This window comes from Poecilia formosa, unplaced genomic scaffold (assembly GCF_000485575.1).
Source record: "Poecilia formosa unplaced genomic scaffold, Poecilia_formosa-5.1.2 Scaffold0, whole genome shotgun sequence".
Classification (NCBI taxonomy): domain Eukaryota; kingdom Metazoa; phylum Chordata; class Actinopteri; order Cyprinodontiformes; family Poeciliidae; genus Poecilia; species Poecilia formosa.
Genome location: NW_006799939.1, coordinates 6,288,751 through 6,302,994, shown reverse-complemented (window position 1 = coordinate 6,302,994; position 14,244 = coordinate 6,288,751). Strand labels below are relative to the sequence as shown.

Sequence of the window (14,244 nt, the reverse complement as noted above, 5' to 3'; positions counted from 1 at the left end):
CTGCGGACGCTTCGCTCCACTGATGAGCATGGAAATATCAAATATCATAACTGAACCACAGTGAGGAGAAACCGACTGGTTTCACTGTGGTTTCAAGGTGAAACCAGCCTTGTTGAACAAGGCATGTTCAACAAGTTCAACATGCCTTGTTGAACTTCTTCCAACAAGGCATGGAAGAAGTTAGATCTGATTTCAGATCGTACTTGAAAAAAAGAAAATCAAGAACATTTACCTCAATCTTGATATATTTTAGACTATTTAACACGTTATTTCTGTTAAATTCTGTTCATTTCCAATTATTTAAATAGTCTAAAATCAAAACCTAAAATATTTTGGGATAGTTTACATAAAACGTGTCCACTGACATACCGTTTATTGGGTTTTAATTTGATAAGAACAAAATTATGTTATTCTGTTGGTTGGACATCGTTGACAAAGAACGTAAACAATGTCTTGAGAAAAGTATTCACACCCCTCGAATTGCTTCAACATGTTGTCACATCACAGCCGCAAACTTTAGCGCATTTCTTGTGATTTTGATTCACAATTTTGCTCATTTTCTGTAAAACAAAAATTGCTCAAACTTGTATGGAGGGAGTCAGTGAATACACTGTATGTTTAAGTTCATGGTGCAGGTGAAGGATGAATCTTTCTTCCATCACCCCCACAGCATGACGCTACCACCACCATGTCTCATGCTAATGCTCAATGTTCGTTTTTTCGATCGCTCTTATTTCTTTTTCCAAAATATCTATATTTGTGGAACTTGCATTTCCACAGGATCGATCACTTACATGGTTTGCAGCAAAACACAAATTCTTGTGGCTTTCGACAACAGCTTTCTTTCGGTAAAAGATCAGATTTGTAAAGGTTTAAATAGCCCTCCTGTCAACAGATTGACCCACTTCAGGTCCGGATCTCAGGATTTTTTGTCAGTGTTTAGAGTCGATATTTCACCCAAAATAACATTTCTCTCTAACTTCTTTTATACATTAATACTTTACCAAGTCTTGGTGAGCTTAATAGAACCTCTGCTATTTGACACATAACTTTTTTTGTAGTTAAAGAGCAGTCAGGTTTATAAATCATCAATTTAAATAATAAAAAAAATGAAGGGGACATCCTGGTCCCACCTTTATGATTTTTCTGCTTCTAATCTGTTCTCCTGCAGTGGAAACCCTGAATCTTTTACCTCAGACTCATAGCGTTGCATCATCACAAAGCTAAAAGTGCCAGTTCTGCTTTATCTTCCCACAGGGAGCTTCAGATGCATTTTTGAGGTTCCACCAGACTCCGTCTACCTGTTTTCCCTCCCGCCCAATCCCAACAGCTTCCTGGCTCCAACTACATAACACATAAAGGATATAAAATTTTGTATCATGAGGTATATTTCCCAGAGTCCCCTCATGCCTTAAATCACTACTAACAGGATGTCTGTGTTCCAGCATGTTAGTTTTTTTTTTTTCTTTTTGTCTCATGTACTCTTGCCTTCCAGTTTTGCAGCATTTCAAGCTGTCTGGAGACGACACTTCTCCCAGAGATTTTTTATATATTTTTTAAACTCTCTGAGCAGCTTGTTTTGCCAGAGGGATGAGTCTTCTCTCCTCTTGTGCCTCATGAGGTCATTGGAGTTTCAGTGCCGCTCCAGGGTCAAGTCCCGGTCCGGTTCATGCTGAGACTCACGTGACCGTGGCCTGTTGTTTCGGGGATCCAGCGGCGCCGGTTCCTTCGAGTGCTGACAAGTCCGATGGAAAGATCTGGAAACGCCCCCCAAAAAAACAGAGAAGCGAGAAAGGGAGAGATGGAGATGACTGAACACGGACGAGAGAAGAAGAGAAATAGAAAAAGAGAGAAAGATCCAGTTGGTGTCCACGTCTTGTCTGGCGGTGGTCGTCAAGCCAGATTTTAAACTAGCCAGATTTTAAACAAGCGTTATACCGTTTTGTTTTGTTTTTCCTGGGGTTCACATTTATTCTGGTGTTGTATGTTTCTGCCATGTGAGTCAGTGGACGGCTCTGCCAGTAAACGCAGCAATAATGCATGGATGATCTGCTGGCTGACAGGCCCAGGATGTAAGCCATGACATTAAGGTGACCCTGGCAATGCTCAAAAAAATAAAAAATAAAAAAATAACAGCTGCAAATTACTTCCAAGCTGCAAACACACCATGAGCTCAACACAACAGCAGCAGAGCCTCCCTAAAGTAAAAAGATCCCTTGAAACTGTTTATGTTAAAATTTTGACTTTTATTGAGCTTTTTTGTCACAGAGCAACTCACAGTAGCACAAAGTAACAAAGTGAAATGTTATATCAGTTTTAAAATTTGGAAATAAAAATCTGAACGTTGAACGAACTCTTATACATACATTTACATAAAAACCCAGTTCAATCTATTTAAGTACTTTTTTTTCTCACTGTGCATTTACATCTCCAAAAATTATAAGGTAGAAAATAAATGTTGAATATTTTCATTCCAGAAAGTGAAACTCGTATGTAATATTGATTCATTTTACATAAAAATATTTCAAGCCTTTACTTCTTGAAAATTCAGTCAATCTCAGAAAGTTGGAATTATGTAAAAAAAAAAAAAGAAAGAAAAAAAAGTGAAATATTCAAAATGGTGTCACACCCAAAGTCAACTAATTATCTCAAAACACCTTCAAATGTTTCCTGAGCCTCTAAACAATCTCAAATGGTCATTGCTAAAGTCATGTGCTTTATCACATGCTCTGTCATGGAAAGTTGTGTGGGAGGAAAAAGTGCAGTAGAAAAAGTTGGGATAACGGAAGTTTTGAGAGGATTTTCAAGCAAATTCAAGAATTCGGGAAGCGGACCGAGACTGGAGTAGAGAGCTGCTGCGCACCGACGTCAATCAGAGGCGTCTTACCTGAGCTTTGGACAACTGAGAATAAGACCTCAGTTGTCCAAAGTCCACTTTTGATGAGCGTAAAGTTTGCATTTCATTTGGAAATCCAAGATCCCAGAGTCGGGAGGAAGAGTGGAGCAGAACAGAAGCTACTTTGCTCCAAGTCCAGAGTGAGGTTTCCAGTCAGCCATGATGTAGAGTTTCACATCATCCGGTTCTGGTCCTGGTTCTGAATAGAGTCCACAGTCGGCATTTTCTGAGGACCTTCTGGAGCACTTCCTGACCTGACCTAAGGTGAACTAACCCTCTTAGAGAATCTATAGAGGGTTTACAGACATCAGACCCGACAATGCAGATGAGATGGAGGAGCAACCTGGACTTCCACTGCTGTCTCCTCCGTGCCACGCCGCACTGATGCAGTAACTCAAGCAAAAGGAGCCGCAACCAAGTACTGAGCAAATAGAGATGAACCTTTCAGAAGTCTGAAATTTCCCTCAAAATATCCTTTTTTATTGAGCTTGTGGAGTATTTAAATTTTCTGAGATGCTGAATTTTTGTATTATATTCTGAGCCAAACTTATGAAACCTAAGAGAAATAATTGTTTGAAACATTTCACTGCACAGTAAATCTATAAAATATAGATATGTTTCACTTAGTCTGAAAAAAAAAGTGACAAAAACATTGAAGTTTTTCCACAATATTACCTGTTCCTGTAAGTCCAACTGTTTTGTGAATTCCTTAAGTTGTTTTATTGGAGAATATTACGGCATCATGAACAACACAGCAGGCAGGACGCCATTAAAGCCACAAAGAAGTTTAAAACAAGGTTATTTAAAAAAAATCAATCAATAAATAACCCACCGATCCACACTCTGCTCTGAAACAACTGGAAACTTTCAAATCTGCCCATGGTAACTGGGAAAAGAGCTAACATGAAAACTATTCATTGTGCGCTCTACATATGGAACAATGGTAAGGAGAACCATGTGGTTGAAAACTAACAAAGCATATTATCCTGAACACATCATCCTTGTTGTGGTGTTGGCTGAGCAAAGCTGCAGGGTTGGTTTTCTGCGGCACGAAACAGCGAAGCGGGTCAGAGCTGATGGGAAGACGGATGAAGCTAAATACCTGTTAGCACTACAATAAATCGGCCCTGGTATGAAACCTAAATCCAGCTGAGACTCGGTGGCAAGACGCTACACTTGGTTTTTGCAGTCAATCTTTGACTGAGTCTGGAGCTTTTGCAGAGAAAATTGGGGTGGGTGAAAATTATGTATCTGCTGGAGACGTACCGCAAATGACTTGCAGCTGTGGGAAAAGGTGGCAGTGATAAACAAGCATCAATTCGTTTGGGCTGCATACATTGGCACGACACACTTTTCAGATCATTTGTTGAGGAAAACTTTGAAAACTGATACATCTCTTCCTTTTAAAGAGGCTGTATTGTGCAGAGTCAGCTGTTTTGAGCTTTACATCATGTTATTTCCTCATCAAAAGCTTACTTTGATTCTTTTATATATGTTTGAGGAATAATTTAACCTCCCATAGCAACCATCCAGCTGTGCAAAACACTCGGAGGGCTGGAGAGCCCTTCGACAACGCAGCTCATCCTCCGAAACGCAGTTTCCAAGCTTCCTCCTCCACTGAACTCCTCCAGACTAGCCAACAGCAATTAGCAAACACTTGGTGTAATTGACCATCTACTACATATCAGAGCAACGCTGGTAAAAACGTTGTTGAAGGGTCAATAGAGGAGCCATGTTGTGATGACTTCCTGAAGGCGGAGTTTTGGAAAGAGCAGGAGATTTTAAAGAGACAGAGACCCAATTTCAAGGTATTGAATTACAAAGTCAAATTTCTTTGAAGTAATTTCTGACATATTAAAGTTTTTATGACAACTGAAGGTAACAGCTGCATGATTGTGCAATAAAATGGCACCGTGTGTCATAAATTAATAACACTTTCCCTTTAACCTCCCAAATACACACTCTATTGTTTTGCTCTGTCACATTAAATCCCCATAAAATACACTGAGCTGCACCTTACCTCTACAGTAAAACTCAGCCTTCCCGTTTCAAAATCCAGAGACTATAACCTGACATGTCTTTCGAAGTGGCTGCTCTGGCCTCCGGTTCCACTCCAACCACACTGGAGAGCCAACAGGCGTCAGCTGACTGCAAGATTGTGCAAAGATAACGCCTGCCACAACCAGGGGACTCATAAACCTGACAGAGGAGTTGCTGCGGTAATATATCCATCTCCCTCTGACATGCGCGACCACACGTGCGACCACACGTGCCGCTCACCTCCTCATGATATAGAGCTATAATTGTAGACATTTTGCCACTCCGCAGAGCTTTTGTCTGAAAGCCCGCTAGCTGCAGCTTCTCCTCAGCTGAAACAATAATGGGATCAAGCCTTTCTTTTTCTTTCCTCTTTAATTTTTTTTCCCTCTCTCTCTCTATGCTGGTTTATTATACTATTCTCTTTTATTCTGGCCCTCTCCAAATCCGTCTTCTTTCTTTGCTCCTTTTATAACTCGTTTGTGTGCCAGACTTGCAGAAATTGAATTCTGCTTCTTATTAGGCTCAACCACAATAACCCCGAACTGAGAATGATCCAGCATGTCCCTTCCTACAACAGGAAACACCATCAGCCATTGGTGTGCCAACCAACACAGAGACTTTGGCCAGGACGATTAAAAGCCGTCCACGCCGATCAAGTTCAGCTGAACATGGCAGCCGCTTCAACGCTCGACCCAGAGAGGCGGAACGCGGCAGGAATCGATGAACGCAGTGAAAAATGTAACATCTCGATTGACGTGCGAGTCGAATGGCATCTGAAAAGTGAAAGCAAGACACGAAAAATTAAGAAAGCAGGAAAGTTGGAACAATTGAGATTTCACTGTAGGTTCATTGTCCGCTGTGTTTTGCAGATCCACACAAACGTCCTGGTCCACTCAACTGTTACACGGCTTCGCCAGAACTGGACCAAAGGGTCACACGGCACGGCCAAGCCAACAGCGTCTCTCTGTACTGTATTTAAAAGGCAGCCGGTCGCCTTTTAAAGACGGACACCATACTGTGCATGAGAAACCGACCATACTGATGTGATTCTATTTTGATGTCGGTCCAAAACAGCCCGGCTCTTCTCGAAGATCTCCGCGGTGAGAGACAGTCGGAGCACAAATGTTTACCTTCCGTGGAGATGTGGAGGAAATGATAAGAAAAACAAAGTTATCTGTGTCGCTTCTGTCAGGCAGAGAAAGGTGAGCTGGAAAGTGTCAAAGACATAGCTGATCATTTTCTAGTTTTCTTTTTCGTTCATCAGAATTCAGACATGAGGATTGTCCTGTCTGGAACATGAACTGATGTTTTATATAGTTGAGTGAATCAGGTAAAGGGTGAAAATATCCATCCATCCATCCATCCATCCCGGACATTAATCTCATGACCTGTTTTGACCTTACAGCCTCTCTCCTGCAGAGGGTCACTTACTTCACAGCAGCATGTCATATGGTCTTATACTGCAGTCAGCGATGTAGAGTCTCAAATGCGATAGAAAAGATGAGCAGAGAGAGTCAGTCTGGTGTGCTCAGCAGCAAATTTCACTTTAAAAAACACAACAATGGACTTTGAATAAAATCAATGTAACATGTAGTTATTGCAACGAAGAGTTATCCATCGACTGAAGCACAAACAGTTCAAAGTTGACATTTTTAAATGAATGTTTGAAACAAAATTACCTTCCTGAATATGAAAACCTGGAAAACCAGGGATTTTAAGACATGTTGTTTATGAGCCAATGAAACCTTTACTTGAACAACGTGCATATTTACATGTCAAGCTTATAAGTTAAGTACAGCACAGCGCTGGAGAGAGATTAAAGTTAAAATTAATTAAATTAATTAAATAATTAAATAATTACATTTGACGACTTGTCAGACTATTATATTCTGCTATGTTATGTTTAATTTACATAATAGTACATTACCAGAACATTTACAAAAAAAGGGTTTATTAAAAGAAACATTTATGATTTGAGAGGATCAGATTAAAAAACGTCATTTAGAAATAAACATATTCAACATGATCACATTTCGTCAATTTTTACTTTTAAGAAAATAAGAAAATATAATATTCTACCAACATGTAATGAAGCATATTAATTCAGTAGAGTGCTGTATTGTTACAAATATATCTTTTCTTTATAATTAACTTCATATGTAAAAATATATGCAAGTATGTTTATATGAATGACTGATGTTTAGTTGCTTATGCTGCAGTGAATTGACTTTTGAGAGAAGTATATTATGAAAGAGTTTTTTCCCCCCAATCTACTATATTTCATTTAAAACTTTTGTTTATGTCGACATGTGACATCTACATTTTCAAAAATAAATACATTAACGTCTTATTGATTTTAATAAAATGGGTGATTTCCAAGATGGCTTTCTCCGTCAGCATCTTTACTTCACAGAGTTTCTTTTTTTTTCCTTTTCTGTCTCTCACTCCCCTGCTATCAGGGCTGAAGGTCAGACGTGACTCAGCATGGAAAAGTTCCCTCAACCCCCCTTGACATTTGGGATGCAGCTTCCTCCTCTATAGTCATCATGCGTCTATCAGCAGCGAAGCGAATCCCACATTGCTTCGTCATGTGCAAACTGCTGTGAGAAGTGGCGAGTGCGACTCGTAGGGTGAAAGCACTTCGACTTTTACACCGCGTCGATGCAGTCTGTCTACCGATTGTTCAGCAGCTGTGACCTACTTGCTTACCTGCTACACTTAGCATGTTTTGTGGATTTGATGCCGAGAATAAGAGAAAAACAAAAAAATTTTTTAAAAACCCTCCAAAAAACAGAACAGACCCCAAGCAGAGTCAGTTGAGTGGTTCCTGACAGTTTTGCTAAATAAAATCCATCATCATCATTTATAATCTATGTGATGCACAATTCGCAAACCTCGCTCAGTAATTGCCTGGTGTCATTAGCTGACTGCCAGGGAAGTGTACAGTGGCTTCATGTGATAATATAGTCTTTTATAAATCTGCACTGCAAACAAAAATGTCTCTAATTTACAGTAAAATACCAGCAGCTTTTATTTTATTGCATAAATATGGTTATAAATATAGTAAAATCCATATTCATACAGTAAAGTTCTGTGATTGTACGAATATAATACATTTCTGGCAACCACAGCTGCCCGTATTTTAGTGTAAACGTTTTTTTGTTTGTTTGTTTGTTTGTTTGTTTTTTAACAGTGTGCTGAAGGTGTGTTATCAGAAAAAAAAATCCATGTTTTCCTTCAGGTTATTGAAAATAAAATCAAAGCACAGTGTAGCATATTTAACCAGCAGAGACAAGACCACAGAGGCTTCTCTGAAAGCCGCAGTTCCAGAAAGCTTCTGGGTGTCAGATGGGATTTTTATAGAACCAGAACATTTGCTGCTAATGTGAACTATGAGCAAACAACAACAAACAAAGAAAAACATTTGATGCTAGCAAAGAACTATTCTAATCTAGATTACATCCTAATGAGCTTGGATGTCAGTGGGTCCTCGTCCGCCTGTTCCGTCATTGCAGATGAGTGTGATGCTGCTGGTGTGAACATGCCCAGATATGCATGAACGAATTTAGATGGACTTGCACTGACTCTTCCTTATTTCAGGCATTTGTTTCAGTGACGAATGAAAACAAGGCAGAAGGAAGGTCAAAGGTCAGGATCCCTCAAAATGTGTTGTTTCAGAAGTTTGGGATGATAATAAACTCCCTCTCGCTCATTTTGAGTGTAAACCTTTCATACAGTGAATCACTGAATCACTGAATCACACGACCTTGTTTGGATGCTGGTTTTGCTAAAATAGACAGATTGGGGGCTACAATTCTCCCATGCTCCATATTCATACTATAACTCATCCAGCCATTACCTCTCGTCCCCCTGCACCTCTTGTTAAACTCGGTAAATTTGCGCCCGATTAAAACAAACACTCATTCTTCCATAACGTAATCGCATTTAATCTTTGCGCTACTTCATCAGCGTGACAGAAAGTGGAGAACATTTCCACACATTAAGTCAGAAGCCTGTGAACACGTGGAAAACGCGGCACCGCAAACGCTCACGTTCTAAAACCCCTCCTGCTCACAGTCAAGCGACGGGAGTGGACAGAAACAAAGACTCTTCAAGTGGCCGCTGCCAAAAAGCAAGATGGACGAGGTTGGTCGCTCTGCGCCGGTGGCGCTTCAGTAGATGAAAATGAATGGACATCTGACGGAAATCTTTTGATATGCTTTTGCTACACTCTTGGTACATCTTGAAACCATGTGTCTTTAAAACTCCCTCCCCCCCTTTTAGATACTTTGATTCCAAAGCATCAAACTTTGATCTTTTTTTTTTTTTAAAAAGAGTTTGAATAAATCATCCAAGGCTTCTGAGGGACTGATTTGGAAGTCATGACACCATAACTAAAGTATGACCTTGAATGGAAAAGGGGAGCTGGCCCCCCTTTCTGCAGGCTGTCCTGACCAAGAGATGAAGACAGTGGTGTCAACTCTAATGCCAGGAGGCAGATAGATGGTTGAAAATTCACTTTTGAGCCAAAATGACTATAGTTTATAACAAATGGAGATTATTAAATAAAAAAAAATAATAAAAAAAAAAACACTGTCTAATAAATATCTCAGACTGTGGTATGGATGGCTTAGATTAAACTGACTTAACAAGACAAACAGTTTAAAAAAAAAAAAGATGTTTCATCTTTGCATTCCTTCACATTTGGCATTGTGCCATATGCAGTTTGATCAGCAAGGAATCCAGACCAATGCTTATAATTTTTTTTTTCTTTGAAAGTGTTCCATAATAGCAGAGCCACAATGTTGACATGTCATACACACAAGTCAATTTAGCTATAAAGCCCATTTAAAAACAGTAAGATCTGGCTGGGGGAGTGCTGTATGACTCGTAGCATATCAATTAAAGCAAAAGAACGACATCACAAAAAAAAATCAATTTGAATAGTTTCAAAAGCCAGGGAGTGATAATAGTTTTGTAAATGAGTCTTTAAAATATCAAATGTATGAGATGACCGTAAGCAGTTTCAGAGAAGTCACCGCAAAAGTACATTCTTATACATATACGGGAACAAAGATAAGATTTGCTGGATCACTAATAGATAGATTGATCAGTGATCTATGGCTAATAGGTCCCAGGTTGCCACTGCAAGATTTAAAAATGAGCACCGCATGTATGCACTACTGCTACCATTAAAGTTACGTAAAACTTTCAGCAATGTCCGGCTAGTTATATCGTTTAATTTTATGCTACACCATGCAGGCTCTCTGTCTGCTCTGAGGAAGATTTGCCAACCTCCACTGAGGCAAGATGACCTACCTTCTAATGATAGCAACTAATTTCTTGACTTCTTTTAAATACTCATAGTGCATTGAATACTAACCCCCAGATGATCCTTGAATTACAAAAAGCAAACAAACAAATAAACCACTATAGGTGGTTTATTTGTTTCATTTCAGTATGCATTAAATACAGAAAAATAACATTCTATTCTTTAAAACATAGACAAGATTCTAACTGTGTAACATAACAAAATTGGAAACAGTGTAACAGCAGCTCAACATTAAAATGAAATTGATTAAATAACTAAAAAAGAAAAAGAGTCAAACAAATGTCTATGATTTGAGTCATTCCCTTTCCCCCGTTGGCCTAATCTTTCTTTCTGTACTCATTAAGCCGCCTGTCCCCAGTGTGCCATTTGCACTGTTGTCATTAAAGATCAATGCATTAACAATTACATAGTATCATGTAATATTTCCCTTCGTTCGCGTGACAAACCAACATGTCCTGATGAATTGTTTTGTAATGCAAATTCATTCCCTTTGGAATAAATTTGCAAAAGGTAAATTCATTCCAGATTGACCTGATTGTTCTCAGATTAACTATAGCAAATCGTACCGTTTCTTTCCGCAGATAATGAAATGAGGAATGAATGAAAAAAGCCCAGAGTTGTGCAAGAAATAAAAAATTGGGTAGAATATAATATTCCAGAGGCTATCATAAGTTTGTTTATCTGCTCATAGGGCATACTGAACAGATAATTGAAAATGCTCCAAAGATCATTAGAAAAGCATTAATATTCATATTAACAAGGGAAAAGAACTACCAATGGTTCTCACAAGACAAACTACTTTCTATTGGACGAAAAACTGGAACACAACTGTTTGTGAAAGAAGCCAGTAAACAGAGAACTGTGGGAATAAAGGAGAGAATGGATATCAAGGGCATTGACTGGCAATCTGTCTACACAACACTTCACTTTGAAAATAAGACGATTAAACCTTAAAGGTCCATCCAAAAACCAGAACAATGGATGATACCTTGACAGTAGAGATGCAGGGGTCAGAATTTGTGATCAACATAAAAGTAACATCACAATGTTTCACAGAGGCAGCAGTCCATGTCAAACAGGTTGTTTTACTTTTGTAAGTAAAGGTAAAATCATAACAGAGTTTATGTTTCAAACTGGTATCTACTGGCACTTAATGAGAACTGTTAGCACTGTTTGGCTAACAAAAATAACTCTCTGTATGTAAATTAGGAGTGAAACCTTAAGGTAAGCCCACCTTTTTTTTTTTTTTTTTTTTACAAAAGCTGTTCACCATTACTTGTTTCTTCAGAAAGTCTTGCTTTCTCTCACCCTTTCACAGCCAGAAAATAGTTTCCTTTTAAATGGCTTCTTAATCACTTCACATTGGTACAACAAAAAAAACTTAAATGGAGATGTTTCATCACAGTGATAAACTCCAGAAAGCAAAACTTTATCATTACATAAACCTGGAACTTTTATCAGTCTTAAAAAGATCCGGGCAAAGCTGATCAAGCTAATAGTGAGACGATTTCTCACTATTAGCTACTCTACTTTAAAAGTGACTTGTTAAGATAGACGAGGTTTGATAGATAAATTAGTGCAGATGAAGCAGAGAGGTGGCTGTGTAGATGTGCACTGGTGCGTGTTCTGTCTTGTTGAAACGTTTACATTCCCATCATTTGTGATCTGGTTAGATATGCAGATGGACTCATTTGGCTCTCAGAATGACAATGTACACACCACTAGGATAAAAATGCATACGACATGATAAAGCAACATGTCCTGATGTGTTTTATGGAGAAAAGAAAACTGCCTACAGATGTCAATCTCTTGAATATCTGCAGTGTTGTGCCTCTAATTGTCTGATGAGTCTTTCTCTGTTGGTCCAGACTTAGGGCAAAAAAACATGGACTTAGTATTCAATTAGTGACAAAAAAAAGGAGTAGTTAAATGTGCTGCTTTATCCTATTAATCCGTTTCATTGCATAAAGAAACTGCACATTTTTAATGGTTGTTATGTCTTTATATGGATAACTGATAGTATATGAGGAGGTGGGTAACTCCAGTCCTCCAGGTCCAGAGTCCTACAACTTCTAGAAGTGTCCCTGGTCCAACACACCTCAAATGGTTGAACTACCTCTTTGTTTTTCTTAGGTGTGTTGAAGCAAAGACTCCAAAGTTGCAGGACACCTGCCCTTGAGGACTGGAGTTGCCCACCCTTGGTCTACATGTATAATTTTAATTGTTCCTCTGATGTCAGGAGTACTGGTCAAGAAGGGAAATTTGAACAGTTTTTATGAAGGGATCCCAGGTTATCCTTAATTTGGAATGGTGATGTAGTCCCTTGTTGGGGTTCTTCACTTTCACTGGAGTCTGTTTTCCACTCGATGTGTACAAAAAAAATGTCTACAACCCTGTAAGGATCAGGTCTTATTTATTGTTTTATTCCTTGGACAGAAGCCACATGGCCCGACTTGTATCAAAGATTCAGCAGTCATGAAGGACTACAGTAAACTTTTCCATATAACGACGAGGATGACAGTGTTGTTTCGCCTCACCTGTGGAGAGGAAAAGCACCTGAGATTATCAGCCTCCCATAAGTCTGATAATCTCAACAGCCTTCAGCATTTCAATTGAATCTCTTCCACACCAAAAGACAAGTTTTTGCTACTTTCACAATTTTTCCCAAGGTAGTAGATTCCTCTGAGTTGTCAGATTTTGTCTCCTCCAATGATGGACATATTGTCCGCATTATGGAAGATCCCAAAGAACTCCTTTCACCTCTCATTAACGTCCTCAGTTGCAGGTCTGCATTCCTCCGTCCAAACCAAGCACAGCATTGGAAAGGCCTTGCTTTCCCCGTCTACAGCTGTCAAATGGTTTGCCAGAGCTTTCTCGAGGCCAACCAAAAACAAATCCTTCTCCATGGCCTTCTTGCGTTAGCCCCAACACAAGCCGTAAGCACGGCTAATCTTTTGGTCACTGTGTCCTACGTCAGATCTCTGAGCAAACCCCATCAAAGGCTTCTTCACTGACCAGCCAAAATCATGTGACGGAACTGCAGAGCAACACCCCTAAAAACTAATCCTACAACTAAATCTTCACAGTACGGCTTGAACCGAGGTAGAAAAGGAAACAGAGTAAACGCAACAGCGGGTTTTCTTGTTATTGAGATGGGTCAGTATCAGTCAGCTTCTTTTCCATAAGCTGACTGAGGATTTGATGGGTGAAGTGTGAATCCATTAACAGCTTAGCAGACTGCCTGTCTGGGCTCTAAGGAGACGATATTAAGAGTCTGGCTGTGGACTGTGCCTAATAGACAAATCTGACTCTGGTGTACCAAGCGTGCAAAACGCTGCCAGACGAATCATTTTCAAACAAGAGCACAAAGAGAGCGCATTCTCTGTCAAGGCCAACACTGTTTCTCATTGTCATGACAGACAGAAGAGCCAGTGAGCATGACACGTTTTGTTCCCTTTTTGAGAAATCATCTTTCCGAAGAGTTTGATACAACCTGGCTTGAGTAATCTTGCTAATAAAAAAGGAATTCTTGTAAATGTCTGTAATGACAAACAGCGCAGTGAAATAGTGTTTGACTTCTAGCAGATTTATTTATAGTATTTTTTTGTTGCTTTTTTGAAACTGAAATGTTTCAAATCCATCCATCCCTCCATTTTCTTACCTCCTTGTCCATAGCGGGGTCAGGAGGGATGCCAGTGCTTATCTCCAGCAAACATTTCGGCCGAGAGGCAGGGTACACCCTGGACAGGTTGCCAGTCCATTGCAGATGTTTCAAATCAAACTATTTTAAATAAAAGTCATAGATAAAAAGGGGAAATACAAAATTATTATTAAGGGGGAAAAAACAACCCAAAACCAACCCAGTCATGTATGAAAAATTGAAAGCCCTTTCGGTTAAAGCAGAGGTTCCCAAACTGTGGGGTGCGCCCCTTGGGGGGGGGGGGCGCAGTGCCATTGGAGGTGGGGTCGGGAAGCC

At 39.5% G+C, this 14,244-nt stretch overlaps 1 long non-coding RNA gene across 1 annotated transcript; it reads right to left on the bottom strand.

Moving 5' to 3' along the window:
• Positions 1–1,552: 1,552 nt before the first annotated feature.
• On the bottom strand, positions 1,553–14,143 carry LOC107838159 (uncharacterized). The gene is made up of 2 exons (XR_001664215.1): positions 13,930–14,143; positions 1,553–1,757 (listed from the first exon to the last, which is right to left on the bottom strand). It is a non-coding gene; the product is annotated as an uncharacterized LOC107838159 (long non-coding RNA).
• Positions 14,144–14,244: the final 101 nt, after the last annotated feature.